The 15,176-nt window shown below is 36.4% G+C and overlaps 1 long non-coding RNA gene across 2 annotated transcripts in view; it reads left to right on the forward strand.

Annotated features, from left to right (window-relative positions):
* LOC105730571 (uncharacterized) overlaps window positions 1-15,176 on the forward strand; it is a 303,311-nt gene that overhangs the window by 285,857 nt on the left and 2,278 nt on the right. The window contains exon 5 of one of the 2 annotated variants that reach the window (XR_010336698.1): window positions 1,154-1,256. The exons of the other annotated variant lie outside the window; for it this stretch is intronic. This is a non-coding gene — a long non-coding RNA (uncharacterized LOC105730571). Of the gene's footprint in view, window positions 1-1,153; window positions 1,257-15,176 lie in introns of those variants that run through there. 2 annotated transcript variants of the gene reach the window in all.

Here is a 15,176-nt window from a genome sequence, read left to right on the forward strand (position 1 = left end):
TTGAAAACTCTTAAGTTTGTTAGTGTTCACAGCAGACATACAAATGCTCCGTCTGAATCTTAATTTGTTTAAAGTTATCATATCTCAAAGTGTGGCATCAGTTTTATTGTCAAGCCACTGGCTCTAAAAAGCTTTGTGACTATCAAAGAAGTTGATCCCCAAAAATAACCATGTAATATTTGACAAACCTGACAAAAACAGCAATGGGGAAAGGATCTCCTGTTTAATACATGGTGTTAGGAAAATTGGCTAGAAATGTGCAGAAAGCAGAAACTGAACCCTTTCCTGACACCTTACACTAAAATTAACTCCAGATGGATTAAGGACTTAAACATAAGACCTAATGCCATAAACACCCTAGAAGAAAACCTAGGCAAAACCATCCAGGACATAGGCATAGGCCAGGACTTCATGACTAAAACACCAAAAGCATTGGCAACAAAAACCAAAATAGACAAATGGGATCTAATTAAACTTCAGAGCTTTTGTATAGCAAAAGAAACAATCATAAATGGCAACCAACAGAATAGCAAAAAAATTTTGCAATCTACCCATCTGACAAAGGGCTAATATCCAGAATCTACAAAGAACTAAAACAGATTTACAAGAAAAAAGCAAACAAACCCATCCAAAAGTGGGTGAAGGATATGAACAGACACTTTTCAAAAGAAGACATATATGAAGCCAATAAACATAAGAAATGCTCATCATCACTGATCATGAGATAAATGCAAATCAAAACCACATGGAGATACCATCTCACACCAGTTAGAATGGCGATCATTAAAAAATCAGGAGACAAAGATGCTAGAGAGGATGTGGAGAAATAGGAACACTTTTACACTGTTGGTAGGAATGTAAATTAGTTCAACCATTGTGAAAGACAGTGTGGAGATTTCCTCAAGGATCTAGAAATAGAAATACCATTTGAGCCAGCAATCCCATTACTGGGTATATACCCAAAGTACTGTAAATTGTTCTATTATAAAGTCACATGCACATGCATGTTCATCGTGGCACTGTTTACACTAGCAAAGACCTGGAACCAACCCAAATGCCCATCAATGATAGACTGAGCAAAGAACATATGGCACAGATACACCATGGAATACCATGCAGCCATAAAAAACAATGAATATTCTGTCCTTTGCAGGCACATGGATGAAGCTGGAAACCATCACTCAGCAAACTGACACAAGAACAGAAAATCAAATACTGCATGTTCTCACTCATAGGTGGGTGTTGAACAATGAGAACACATGGACACAGAGATGGGAGCACCACACACGGGTCTGTTGGGGTGGGGGCTAGAGGAGGAATAGTGGGTGGGAGGATGGGGAGGGATAATGTGGGGGGAATGCCAGGTATAGGTGATGGGGGGATGGTGGCAGCAAACCACCTTGCCATGAATGTACCTATGCAACAATCTTGCATGATCTGTACGTGTACCCCAGAATCTAAAGTACAATTAAAAAAAATAGAAACTAACCAACAGAAAAAAAAAAGAATAAAAAATAAAGATTTCACAGTCTTTTACCAAATTTTAACTTGGATGGGTTATCTTATACTTCCAGGATGATGATGACTTGGGTATCCATTTGTAGGTCAAAAATGAGTCAAATGAAAAAAAAATCTTAAAAATTCACTTCAGACAATCTAATATCCTGCCGTTATAACCTTTAAAACTTAAACTAAAATAAAATAAAAGAAATTTGCTACCTAAGAAAGTGATTATAAAGGGAAACACTTAATGTAGAAGACAACTTTTTATTGTATGATAAATATTTCACAACTCAGAAACTTACAAAGATTATTGACAAATTATAAAAATATTATGTGGGCTTCTGGTTAGAATATAGAGTTACAAGAAATCATTGCTTTCATCCTAGCAACCAAAAGAAGCTGGGTAAACTTCAAAAACATACAGTTCTTTTTAAAAATCCTTCAGAGAGTTAAGGATGCAATAAAACCTAAATAAACTAATTTCCAGAAAAATGACAAGCCCTTCACAGAAGAGTTCCACAGCTGTTTTCATTCCATGTGAAGTAGTGGAGGAGGAGGTACCTGCCATAGAAAGGGGTAAGGAGAAACCAGCTAAACTTTTAATGAACTTTTAATTGTTGTGCGTAGGCTGGCATGAGAGATTATATTTCTAAGAAGCCTAAACCACAGAGCAAAATCTGTAACCACCCACCAAATCTTTCCCACAAGTGCTTGAGGATAAAAATACTGGAAACAAGGCAAGAGAGCTGAGAGAGATTCCCCTGAGGCAGGCGGAGCTTGCCCTAAGTATAATCCAACAGCCCACTGAAGGGGAGGGCGGTGATGAGTAGACTTGAGATTCACTGGTCTTTCAGCTACTCAGACTGGGACAAAGAAGAATAAAAATTTTGAGACACTACAGTGCATCACAGCTGTAAGATTGGTGAATGGAAATCAGGGTGAAAGAGATACCCAGAGCTGAAAACCAGGGATGACCCTGGAGAGCAAAGACTTCTTTCCAGTGAATCAAAAAGTTGGCAGCTGAGCTATAAAACGAAGGGATATCATTTCTGGCACAGAAAAGTAGTGGCTCAGCTCTAAAGCACAAAGAAAACTCCTGAATCTGACTAGGGCTCAGATCCTAAGCCATGTTGAAGGGAAAGTTTAGATCTTTGCCGCAAACCACATGAAGCCAATGGTAAATTGAGTATAACTAAAGCTGCAAGAAAGTCATTTTCGTTCAACTGCGTTTCATACTGATGAAGACTTCCACTTTAGCATTCAAACAAAAGAAGGGGCATAACATTTTCTGGAAGTTAAGATCATTCACTTTAGTATGTATTATTCTTTTATACAGAATTTCTTGTATATAATTAAAAACTGTAAGACATTCTAACAGGTAAGATAATGGGGCCCATGACCAGTAAAGGAAAAGGTCCATAGAAGCAGACACAGAGATGGCTCAGATCTTGGAATTATCAAACAAACCCTTTAAAATAACTAACACAGCTTGGTAACACGGCGAAATCCTACCTCTACAAAAACATACAAAAATTAGCTGGGTGTGGTGGCATGGGCCTGTAATCCTAGCTACTTGAGAGGCTGAGATGGGAGGATCTCCTTAGCCCAGGATGTGGAGATTGCAATGAGCCAAGGTCATGTCATTATAGCCCAGCTCAGGTGACAGAGTGAGAAATTCTGTCTCAAAACAAACAAAAAAGCACAAAATTGCTAAAAGGTATGTTGAAAAGGTATGTTGATAAAGATATCATGAAAGGCAATCTATTCTACTCAAAGTTAGTAAATATTATAATAGACGTAAAATAACACATGAAACAGAATAATTAGAGAAATAAGGGGAAGATCTGATTCACGTGGTATTGGTTTGGTTGTGTCTTGGATGAAAGAAACAAAAAAAAGGCATTCTTAGACAGTGGAATAGTTAAAAGAGTGTACAGAGATAAGTAGTTACGAAATGGTATTGTGTACCTGCAAAGCTATGAGAATTTCCTATTGGTAGAAATGCATACTTTTGGAGGTAGAGGCAGGGCAGCTTGATGTGTTTGTGAGCTGTACAGTCACACAAAGCTCTATGCTCAGAAGGACCCCGTGCTTGATTTAATTGTTTGCTGTGGCTAAGTTGAAATTTTTAGCCGTTGAACAAGTGTCCTCACATTATTTTGCATTTGGACCTGCAAATTATATAGCAAGACCTGAGTAAGGGAGACTCTCAGGGGGAGATGTGTGGGCCAGATTGTGAAGGGCTTTGAATACATCATTAGCCAAGATAAAGTAATCACACGTTCTAGGTTGCCCAGGACAGATCTGATTTACACACTTGTCTCATTCTAATTTCACTGGAGTTTCCTATCACTCTGTAGTATCCTGATTTGAACATAAATTGTGTGACTATCCTGTGTTGCATCAAGGAACCAGTGGGTATTTTAAGCAGTGATGTGTTCTGAGTATCTATGTTTTGCAAGGATACTTTATAGATTTCAGTGCAAAGAGCAGATTTATATAAGGAAGAAACTCCTCATAAGAGCAGTTAGGAGGCCTTTGTAATCCATAAACCACAGTGATCTTATGCAAAGCACGGGCTGGGAGAAAGGGAGAAGCAGAATATACTAGATTTATTAAATGTCTGGATGTTAGAATTAATGGACAGAAGACGGTTCAAGGGTGAAATTCAGATTTCTGGCTGGGAAGATTGATAGAAGATGATGCTATCTTATTCAAGATATGAAGAAAAAGCAAGAGGATTGTTTGTGGAGATATTTAACAGCTGCAGGATGAAGTTACAGGTTCTGATTGGACAAATGAGCATACTGACCTAGAGTTGAGAAAAGAGGTCAAAACGAAATATAAACTTGGGAAACACATGAGGCCTGTATATTCTTTCTTTGTTTTATTTGTGTGTATGGGTATCTGCCCTTCTCAAATAGGAACCTGTTTATGATAGAAAAATGCCCCTCAAACTTGATACATGGTGGTAAATAAAAAGGAGAAGTGTTGGCCGGGTGTGGTGGTGGCTCACACCTGTAAACCCAGAACCTTGGGAGGTTGAGGCAGGCAGATCACCTGAAGTCAGGAGTTTGAACCAGCCTGGCCAACATAGTGAAACCCTGTCTCTACAAAAAATACAAAAAAAGAAAAAAATTAACTGGGCATGCTGGTGGATGTCTGTAGGCAGGAGAATCGCTTGAATCCAGGAGCAAAGGTTGCAGTGAGCCAAGATTGTGCCATTGCACTCCAGCCTGGGCAACAAAGCAAGACTCCCTCAAAAAAAAAAAAAAAAAAAAAAAAAAGTGTCTTCAGACCTGTTCCAAACTCCCTCCTGTACTGACATTGTCCACACATAGCTGGTCATCATTTCCAAATATAACATCACTGGGCGTCCATCTTACCTGGTCTTTTTGTCATTCTGTCTTGTTTGTTTTACTACACAGGCAGTTTCTGTTGTCAATAACTATCTTGACATTGTTTTGGAATTCTCTTTGCCTGACATGCTGTTTGCTGTTATTTTTTAATTTCTAATTTGTTTATAACCCACTGCTTTAATCTTAGGCTTGCTGCTCCTTCCTTGTCTTCGTTTACTTTCACTTATGTTAAAATGACTAAAACACCGAAAGCAATGGCGGCAGAAGCCAAAATAGATAAGTGGGATCTAATTAAACTTAAGAACCATTTCCAGTTAAGGACTGCCTATACTTTTTTTTCTCAGAAAATTCGTAGCTGTTTAAAATTTTCCCTCCCTTTCTTGAATTTGGATTGACTTTCAGGAGGCTAATAAATTACCTCGGGAAGAATTGAGATCTTTATATTAACTAGTTGTCTTGTTCATAATTATAAAAATCATTTTTAAAGCTTATCAGCAAAGGTTAGTATTTTTATGTATATATTTTTGTTTTTGTTAAGAGGAGTCGTAAGTGTTTTATATTTTTGTTGCTTCTTTTATATAAGTTATAATCTTCAATTACATTTTTACCTAGTTATTACTTCTAGAAAAATGATTTTTAAAAATCTTACCACTTTACTGAACTCCCTCAATGGAATGAATAATTTTGTTTCTCTCAAGTTTTCTTGTAATACTTTTGCACTGACAAGTGCTAATACTTTTGCTCATCATGACTCCAGATAGTGTTATGCTTGTACCAGGTATCTTTTTTTCCTTCTTTACATCTCTCCTGAGTTGTGTGTATGTATGCATGTTCATGTTATGAAATTGTTTTGAGGTTTTGAACACTGGTTTCTATAGATTGAAAGTGAATAACTTCCATGGAAGGCTACACGAAATTGCTTTCTCGTAAATATCTTCAGAGGCAATAACAGACATCCAACAGTCTTACCCAAACCAATAATCTATTTTATGTCCAAGTATATTTTTAGAATTCTCCAAGAATGTTGATGTACTCTTAGTGATGCATTCAGAAGCATTTTATAGCCTCTTTACCAAATTTGTTACTAAGGAGACTATGTGGGATCATTCTTAAGAGAGTTAAATGATCGCTGATTTGGGACACTTCTGTGTAGAAAGAACAATTTCTTTCAAATTTGTTCCATATTTCTTTCCACTATTTTTGTTGTTGTTCAAAAGGGCCATATAAAACTTTAGAGCATATTCCTTTTGTAACAACCATTGTCCTTTGAGACTAAGCATAACATTTGATTGTCCTCTTCTTTAATCATATATATATATATATTTTTTTTTTGAGACAGAGTTTCGCTCTTGTTACCCAGGCTGGAGTGCAATGGTGTGATCTCGGCTCACTGCAACCTCCGCCTCCTGGGTTCAAGCAATTCTCCTGCCTCAGCCTCCTGAGTAGCTGGGATTACAGGCGCGAGCCACCATGCCCAGCTAATTTTTTGTATTTTTAGTAGAGACAGGGTTTCAGCATGTTGACCAAGATGGTCTCGATCTCTTGACCTCGTGATCCACCCGCCTCGGCCTCCCAAAGTGCTGGGATTACAGGCATATGCCACCTTGCCCGGCCATAGGTATGGTTTGAGATGGAGTCTCACTCTATAGCCCAGGCTGGAGTGCAGTGACATGTTCTTAGGTCACTGCAACCTCTGTCTCCTGGGTTCAAGTGACTCTCATGCTTCAGCCTCCTGAGTAGCTGGGATTACAGGTGCACGCCACCATGCCCGGCTAATTTTTATATGTTTAGTAGAGACGATTTCACCATGTTGACCAGGCTTGTCTCAAACTCATGACTTCACGTGATCCATCCATCTAAGCCTCCTAATATTCTGAGATTACAGGCATGAGCTACCGCACCCAGCCTAATCACATTTTTGATAAACTTTTATTTGTTAGATAGCTAGTTGAGAAGCAGGGAGGGACTGTAGTTTTACAGATTACAAACAACAAAATATCTTCACTCAACTCTTTACTAAAAACTGAAAGTCTACAAGAGTTTCTGAGTATCCCATTTACTATAACAGAATTCTACTGTATCTAACTCCAGGAAACTTTTTGGGGAATTACAGGAAGTCTTCTCAATCTTTTAAAGTTATAGAGTACTGTATTTATTTTCCTTCTTTCTTATGCATTATAAGCATGAGCATTACTGCAGATTATGAAGTGTTGGCTTTACAGAAGCCAAAAACACTGCTGAATCATCACATGAATCCTTGCTGCCAAGGTTGGAACCATTCTTTTTGCACTTGAATAGCATTTGTAAAATTTCAGAGGCACATTTGAAAAAGTATACTAAAGTTAAACTTTATTTTTTTAGAAACATAGACAATTTGTGTTCTTAAAGTTTGTTTTACAATGATAATTTCATTTATCTTGGTTTGAGAATGTAGGGGCCAAGCAATGGAAGTTTTACAAATGATACAATCATGCGTTTTCAAATCCACCTAAAAGCAAAATCATGTTGAAAAATGTCCCACATTTCTTCCCACCCTTATATATTGCTCTCAATCATTTAATGGTTCTGAAGGGCTCACAGAAGTCTCCAAAGAACTATAACAGAGTTTTTACAAAACTCAGCAACAGTCAGTTTACCTCATAATTCTAAAATTACTCTGATTCTCTGAATCCCCTCTTACAGGTCTCATAATGAGAAACTAGTGATATTGACATCTGAACTATAAGTTTCGTCTTTATGAGCCTTTCCCAAATGTAACCAGGAAGTCTCTCCTTGTAGCTATACCAGATTGCTGGGGGAAGAAACGTTTATAGATTTGATTTACCCAGAATTGCAAGTACACTCATTGAAAATTTATTAAAAATGCCTCTTGTGTGTCAAGACTCTGTGTACTAGGGAATGGAAAAATCAATAAGACAAAGATTTTACCTAATACATACAGCATTGTATGCTTTTGTAGGCTGAGGAGAAAAAAAAAAACTTGACAAAAGTAACCCTGTATATAGAAGCTTGATGTCCTCCGTAGTTAAAACATACGCATCTAGTCCATGCATTAAAGCACTACCATAAAAGAACAAGGGATAATGGGGCCATTCCAGAGACCTGTTTAGAAAAGTTGCTGCCTGGGCAGTTTTTGTTTAGTAGCTGTTTGGTCATGCTAACGACCCATGAAATCATGGATCTTGACAAGATAAACTCTTTCTCAGCAGTATCTCCAAAAGACTAAATGAATTTGTTAAACTTCTTTACCTAAAAGCAGAATTTGAGGATAGCATTAAATTAAGACTCTCATGAAATGTTCCTCTAATGTCTCAAAAACCTATTGTAAAACACCCCACAAAAAGGGCACATTACATTTAAGCGTGTTTAACCTGCAGCGTAAGAAAATCAGTTGGCATGATATAATCATGTAAAGAATTCCATTCCGGAAGAGCGGTGATGTGATGAAACAGACATGAAGCTTCTGGCATGACCCTGTAACTTGCCCTTTGCAAGGCTGATTCCTGACCTCAACCTGCTCCAGTCAGCACTAGGATCCAAGTGTGCAGCCCCTTCTCACTAAATGGTACATCAACAGAAATGCTGTTAGCTTGTGCACATCATTTAGTCATAGCTTCCCTTGGAGGAAAATAACGTTATTGTAAATATATTATTGTCTGCCTCCTTCACTCCCTCTTTTTCTGCTTCATTCCTCATGTCCTCCTTCTTTTCTTTCCTTTCTTTCTCTTATCTTTCATATTTCATGCAAGCATGCTTCTTTGATATTATATGCCGGATGTGGTCAGAGACAGTGTGGTGGTTGGGGGGTAACTGCTGGAGTTTAGCAAAATGGGAGAAAAATACTAAAGATGATATAAAAGATATTAAAAAGATAAATACACTTTGGTTACATCCATCCCATAATACAAAGTTCAGTCAGGGAGACAGATGTAAAGCAAAACAAAACAAACAAGACCTATAAATGAACAAAGTGATAATAGCCTGTGAGTACATAGAATGTTTTATGATAGCTAGTCAGGTAAGCAATTTAATCAACAATTTTAAATCTTGGACTATGTGAAAACGACAATCTGATTCCACATTTGCTATAATGTTACTGTGACCATTCTCACTGTATTGTTTTTATTTGTTCCTTTAATAAGTATTAGTCCAGCATTTATAGACAAGGCCTCCAGTTAGGCGTTATGGGAATACTGGCATTTTCAGGACAAACAGAGCCTAGGCAATTAAAAATACACAAGGGACAGACAGATGTGCAACCAGTGCCAAAACAAGGAAGTATAAAATGACTGTCAAGAGAGTGATAAAATACAAAGTGCTTTGGAAGTTATAAAGAAGAACAAATCATTCCGAAATGTAGGAACGTAGAGCCAGATATAGTAAAAATTCTGCAGTGACCTAAATTCTATCACTTATTTCTTACTGGCTTCATTTGCCCTGCCCCTGTCATCCTTTTTGATCTCAGCACTTATGATTCCCCAGGGCTATGCTACAGAGCATCTTGCTCCTTCCAGCTTTTTTGTTGTTGTGGTTCTTAAACTCCTGTTTTCTCAATCTCACCCTGAATTGTCTTGCATAGCAAATAGAATCCTGTTAATATTAAAATGAATGACGATGGATTGATATGTAACAGCTATAAGGTAAGTTGTGTGAATTTTATCAAATATTTTAGAGATAAGCTTCCAAAGCAGTGGTGAGAAATCTTCTGGTAACACCACAGGCTACAGGCAGAAATATTTTTGGATCAGCTGGTAGATGTCTTTCAAATCTTCCACATAAGCAACCCCTTTCTCTGGCGTCATGAAAGGCTTTTCCTACAAGTATATTTGCCTCAAAAAAAATAAGAAGACTGCAGAACATTCTACAGTTCAATTTAAACTTTGTTGTGATATCACTCACAAGAAACTGTTGTGATGTCCCTTATGCACACACGATGTAGCCCTGTGTGTTTCATGTCTTTCAGGAAAGCCAAAACTGAGCTGACCTTATTAAAAGCAAACATTACTATTTTACTCTGTTTGTGCTAAATATTTCTATTACACTTTAAAAAGAATGATTGCACTGTTAAAGCCATTCCTTTGGGAGGCAAAGACATGATTTTCTTCCATTTTTTGGATATGTGTAGCCTGAAGAACCACTGGGTCCACTTGTCATGTGCCCCTCCTGGAGAAGGAACTGCTGGTGTTAGGTTCAGATGTCACACACAGTTGGATATTCTACCACCCTCTTCCCATAACTACTACCTCCTAAATGCTCTAGATGTCATATATTGTTCCATTTTCTAAATCAAACAAATTAAATTTTGTTGTGTATATTTTAGAATTTCACAATGTCTTGAGAAAATTGTGTCTGGTGTTACAAAATCAAGTTGAAAATCGATATAGAGGCCAGGAAAGGGAATAATTTAAAGGGAAAGGGAGCTTAATTTAAACTCCACAATAATTTCTTCTGCATTATTGCAGAACACAAAGCTCTGTTTTCTAGATATATAGCTATACAAATGATATGTGAAAGCTAAAGAGAGATTTTATTACCTTTTTTTTAAACCTGTGTATTAACTGGCTGGAAAGAAGACCCAGATAATTTTTTTTTATTTGAAAATGTGAAGCCCTTATTTAAAAACCCATATGTGTCAGGGTTTAAACTCTTTTTTTCCCCCTTTTATTTACTTAACTTTCCTCACCCTTCACACAGACTGTTGAGAATTTTTCACTTAAAGATTTCCACCTGTCAGTCAATCTCCTGATTAAAGGATTAGTTTTATTGGGACAGTTAGCCTCAGGAAAGATATGCTGCTCTTCTGGACTGATGGAAGCAGACACATTCGTGGCTAAGATCCCGGTATTCCCTCTAGCAGTAGAATGATCTTCTGTTGGTCTTGCTGCTTCTTGAGTACTTTACTGAAAAGTGGAAAGAAAACCTGGGGAGTTAAAAGAAGGCCTGAAAAACGTCTTGGCTGAGAAAATTTTAGGATCAAATCATTAGTAAAAAAAATCTTCCTGTATGTGCTTTGAGTTTCTTCTTCTCATTCTTCTCCACCAGTCACTGGAATGTTCTTTAAAAAGAATGACTGCATAGGTCATTAAAATGGGAATTGAAGCTGTATTGATCTGTGACCTTTTTGGCAGGATAGGCTGTCCTCATATATAAACTTTGCTGTGACAGAATTTTTTTTCCCCTCTTTTCCTGCCATGGAATGGTCCCAAAGGAAAACTGAGAAACATCCCAGTTGGATAAGTCCTGAGTAAAATGTCTTTAAAATGAATGTGGCTCATTTCTTCCTCCTTGATCTGTTCCTCAATTTTTAATCTTACTTTGTCACAGCAGAGTTAAACAATGTCATACGGGCATCTCTAAAGGTCATCCATTTTTGCCTATGCACATCTTTAGTAAATATATTGGGGAGTTTAAAAAAGATTATCACAATATGATCAGGTAAACTTAGAAATCCAACTATGGGACGCAAATTTGTGTTACCAAATATTCAACGTATTCACAGAGGTGTGCTGCATGCACACACATAAATATCAACAAAGTAAATATAGAGTGAGCCACAGAACAAGAATTTGTAAGAAACTTTTAAAATGTTTATAATTTTTCCAAACCAGGTTAGCTTTAGAATTAAGCAAACTGAAATTGAACATAATTTCAAATTGTCTTCAAATTTATAGTTTTAGATGTAACTTTCCATATTAAGCTATTTAAGTTATATACAGGAACACATAATCTTTAATGATCTAGAATCACAAATAAGTATAAAAGTTTTTGTTCGCTTTTAGTATTTGGTCTGCATTTAATATTACATCTTCATAAGAATATTTTATGAGTGAAGCAAAAAAATTCTATAAAAGGAAAATATTTTGGAATTCAAACTTTTTAAAGCATGCTTCTTTTTTAACTAAAAATAGTACAGAAAGAGAAGGAGAAGAATAAAAAGTAAAAGGTGGATGAGAAGGTGAAGAGAAAAAAAGAGGGAATTAAACACTTTCCCAGTCATATGCTATGATAACCTTTCATAATTTGTCATTTATAACAGATTATCCTGAATTAAACTTCACACCACAGGTTAGAGATTAGAATTAAAAACTAAGTAAAACCAAAAAAAATTGTAGTAAATCAATGAATATTAAATTCCTAGGCTACAGTTTCTTCATTCATGGATATAATTCTATGTGTTTTGAATATCACCAAACCAATCAACAAGGTATGGATTTGATAAACAAGATAAAATTCAATCACTCTAAATGCTTCTCAGGGCCATTGAACACGTATATTTTTAACTTAGATTTGGCAACGTAACCATGTGGCATTATTTACCATGGTTGTATTTTTTAGGGGTTGTTAGGGCATTATTAATGCTAGGTTTGGACTTTCTAGGCTACTTAAGGCTGTTGTTGGTCTCAGGAAAAAAGCATTATTTCTTCCTGTCTCAATTAAGACGGGAGAGAAACTGCAGACGCTAAGCTAAATTAGAAATGAATTATACACCAGTCATTTTTTTGCATTCTGAGAAAAGCGCTGTGTATTTTTGTTTTTGCAGCCATGAATAATTGTTAAAAAATCATGTGTTTCCTGTCAGGTCTAAGACATAGACTCTGGTAAACATTTGTGTTTAAAATAATTAGCTGGCTGGCATTTGTTTCCAGAGCCTTTAGTCTTTTTAGCAAAAATCAAATGGATAGTTTCAATCCAGCAAAATCTTTCATAACAAAAATAAGAACTTGAAAAAGATAAAGTGCCAAAGAATTTATTCAAAATGCTATCGCCTGAATCCTCTGTTTGAAGCTAAAATTATCCTAATATGTAGAGAGCTATAGATTCTTACAGTACAATATGTTGAGTCCTAGTCAAACACAAAATTTAGATAAGCATAGTCAACTGTTTAATAAAGTAGATTTTCTTGTTTAGTGACAGACTCCTCACAGGTACAAAGGCATATTCAAATCCCATTAATTAGCTTTTCATTTTGCCAATTTATTAAATTTTTATCTTTAAAGATTTAATGTGTTATGGTTTAGAAAATAAATTTAGAGATTATTGCAAGAACTTATAGACAAAAGTTTATATTGACAGTTATAGTTTTCTCAGTTTGTCCTAAAATATTTATACTTGATGTTTACTAAATTAGAAAACATTTATGTAGCTTCATTAAGATAAAATAACATTAATAAAATTTTAGTTACAGAAAATAGAGATGTAATGTGAAGAGAGATTAATTAATAGAATCTGAACAGTCCTCAGTGATCATTTAATATAAATTCTTTCACTCAGAGAGCACTACAAAAATAGTGCTGATGTTCATTCTTCACTGCTTTCTTACTTCCAGAGGTGCGACATCCTTTCCTCACAAGGTAACCATTTACGTTATTGAACTTAAGTTTATCTGTCTTCCTGCATATCCCCATGTGTTACCCATTTATCTTATAATTTCCCTTTGGAGCTTTAGAGAGAATAATTCTATACTTTCTTGGACGTGATTGCACCCACCCCACATCTCAGTATAAAGAATCCTATTAAATCTTCCCTTCTGTAATTTTTCAATCATTCTTTTATGGCATATTTCAAAAATATGCCATAAAATATTCTGAAATATGGTCTGAAATATTCAGACCATATTTCAAAAATCGTATTTTTTAAACTTTCCATTCTCTGTACTTTGTCTGAAACCATGATATTAAAACTGGATCCAATATTCTTGCTGAGGTCTGACTAGTACTAAGTACGTGAACCATAATATTTTTGTATTAATTCAGTGTAAAAATATGTAGCTGGAATGTTAAAAGAAGAATTTGGTGGTATCTGTCATTAGGTGATACCATCTTTGATTTGGTTGCTGAAATCTGTGGTCAACTAAGCACTCCAATCTCTTTTTCAAGTCAACTGGTATCAAGACTCTTTTTCATTCTGTTTTGTGCATTCATTGTTGTTGTTGTCATTTTTAATCTCTAAGCAGGAACAGAGTGTTGGTCTTTTTAATAATGCAAAATTTTTGTTCTGTCAAGGCCATTTTGAATGTTAATTTTGTTCGACTATATGTTGGCTGTCATCCTCAGTTTGGGGTGCTGCAAGTTTAATAAATAGGACTTCTCTCTTTTCACAAAATTCAGATGAAAAATTAAACATGACAATCTCTCTCTGGATCTAATCGTGTATGAGACTGACTTTATTACTTACTTTGTTTCCACTTCTTTAAAGCAGAGATGATGATGATGAAAGAACTCATAGGTTGTTTTAGGATTAAATGAATTAACATGTCTAAAGTACTCAGGAAGATACCTGACATGTTATAAATAAAACATAATGCCCAAAATTAACATTACACTTCATAGCATTCTTCTAACCTATCAGTTTTTGTGTACAACATTCTTATCAATCATCAATTTAGTTTTTTTCAGTGGTAGTAAACCATAGGATTGATAATTTACCTAATGTAGAAAAAAATTAAGCATATGGTTGATAATTTTCAAAATCCAACTTTTCCGTTTTAAAACTTTAAATTGTAAATACATAAACATGATGTAAAAGACAGCTTTATATACCCTTCTTTTGAAGCATTTAAAGAAGAATAAAAATAACTTTAGATTTTGTTTTGTTTTGTTTTTTTTGAGACAGAGTCTTGCTCTGTCGCCAGGCGCCAGACTGGAGTGCAGTGGCACGATCTCGGCTTCACTGCAACCTCCGCCTCCCTGGTTCAAGCAATTCTCCTGCCTCAACCTCCCAAGTAGCTGGGACTATAGACACGCCGCACCACACCCAGCTAATTTTTTTTTTTTTTTTTGAGACAGAGTTTCACTCGTTACCCAGGCTGGAGTGCAATGGCGCGATCTCGGCTCACCGCAACCTCCGCCTCCTGAGTTCAGGCAATTCTCCTGCCTCAGCCTCCTGAGTAGCTGGGATTACAGGCACGCGCCACCATGCCCAGCTAATTTTTTGTATTAGTAGAGACGGGGTTTCACCATGTTGACCAGGATGGTCTCGATCTCTTGACCTCGTGATCCACCCGCCTCGGCCTCCCAAAGTGCTGGGATTACAGGTGTGAGCCACCACACCGGGCCTACTTTTTAATATATACTTAAGACTACATTAGTAAAATATATAATTGTAAATTTTAAAAACAGTAGAAATCCCCAAGTTTGGAAACGTATGGTGGGGGATGGTTGTGGAATGTAACTTACTTGAGAATTCCTGCTCTCTGAACATAGACACCACACACTCTCTCACACACACTCACACATCCACATTCTGAGATACTGCTACTGAAAAGTACAGTCCAGGACCAACCAAGATGGAGCCAGTCAGGACTCATCTACAAAC

This window comes from Aotus nancymaae, unplaced genomic scaffold (genome assembly GCF_030222135.1).
Source record: "Aotus nancymaae isolate 86718 unplaced genomic scaffold, 86718_ANA_hifiasm-v0.15.2.pri h1tg000040l, whole genome shotgun sequence".
NCBI classification, from domain to species: Eukaryota; Metazoa; Chordata; class Mammalia; order Primates; family Aotidae; genus Aotus; species Aotus nancymaae.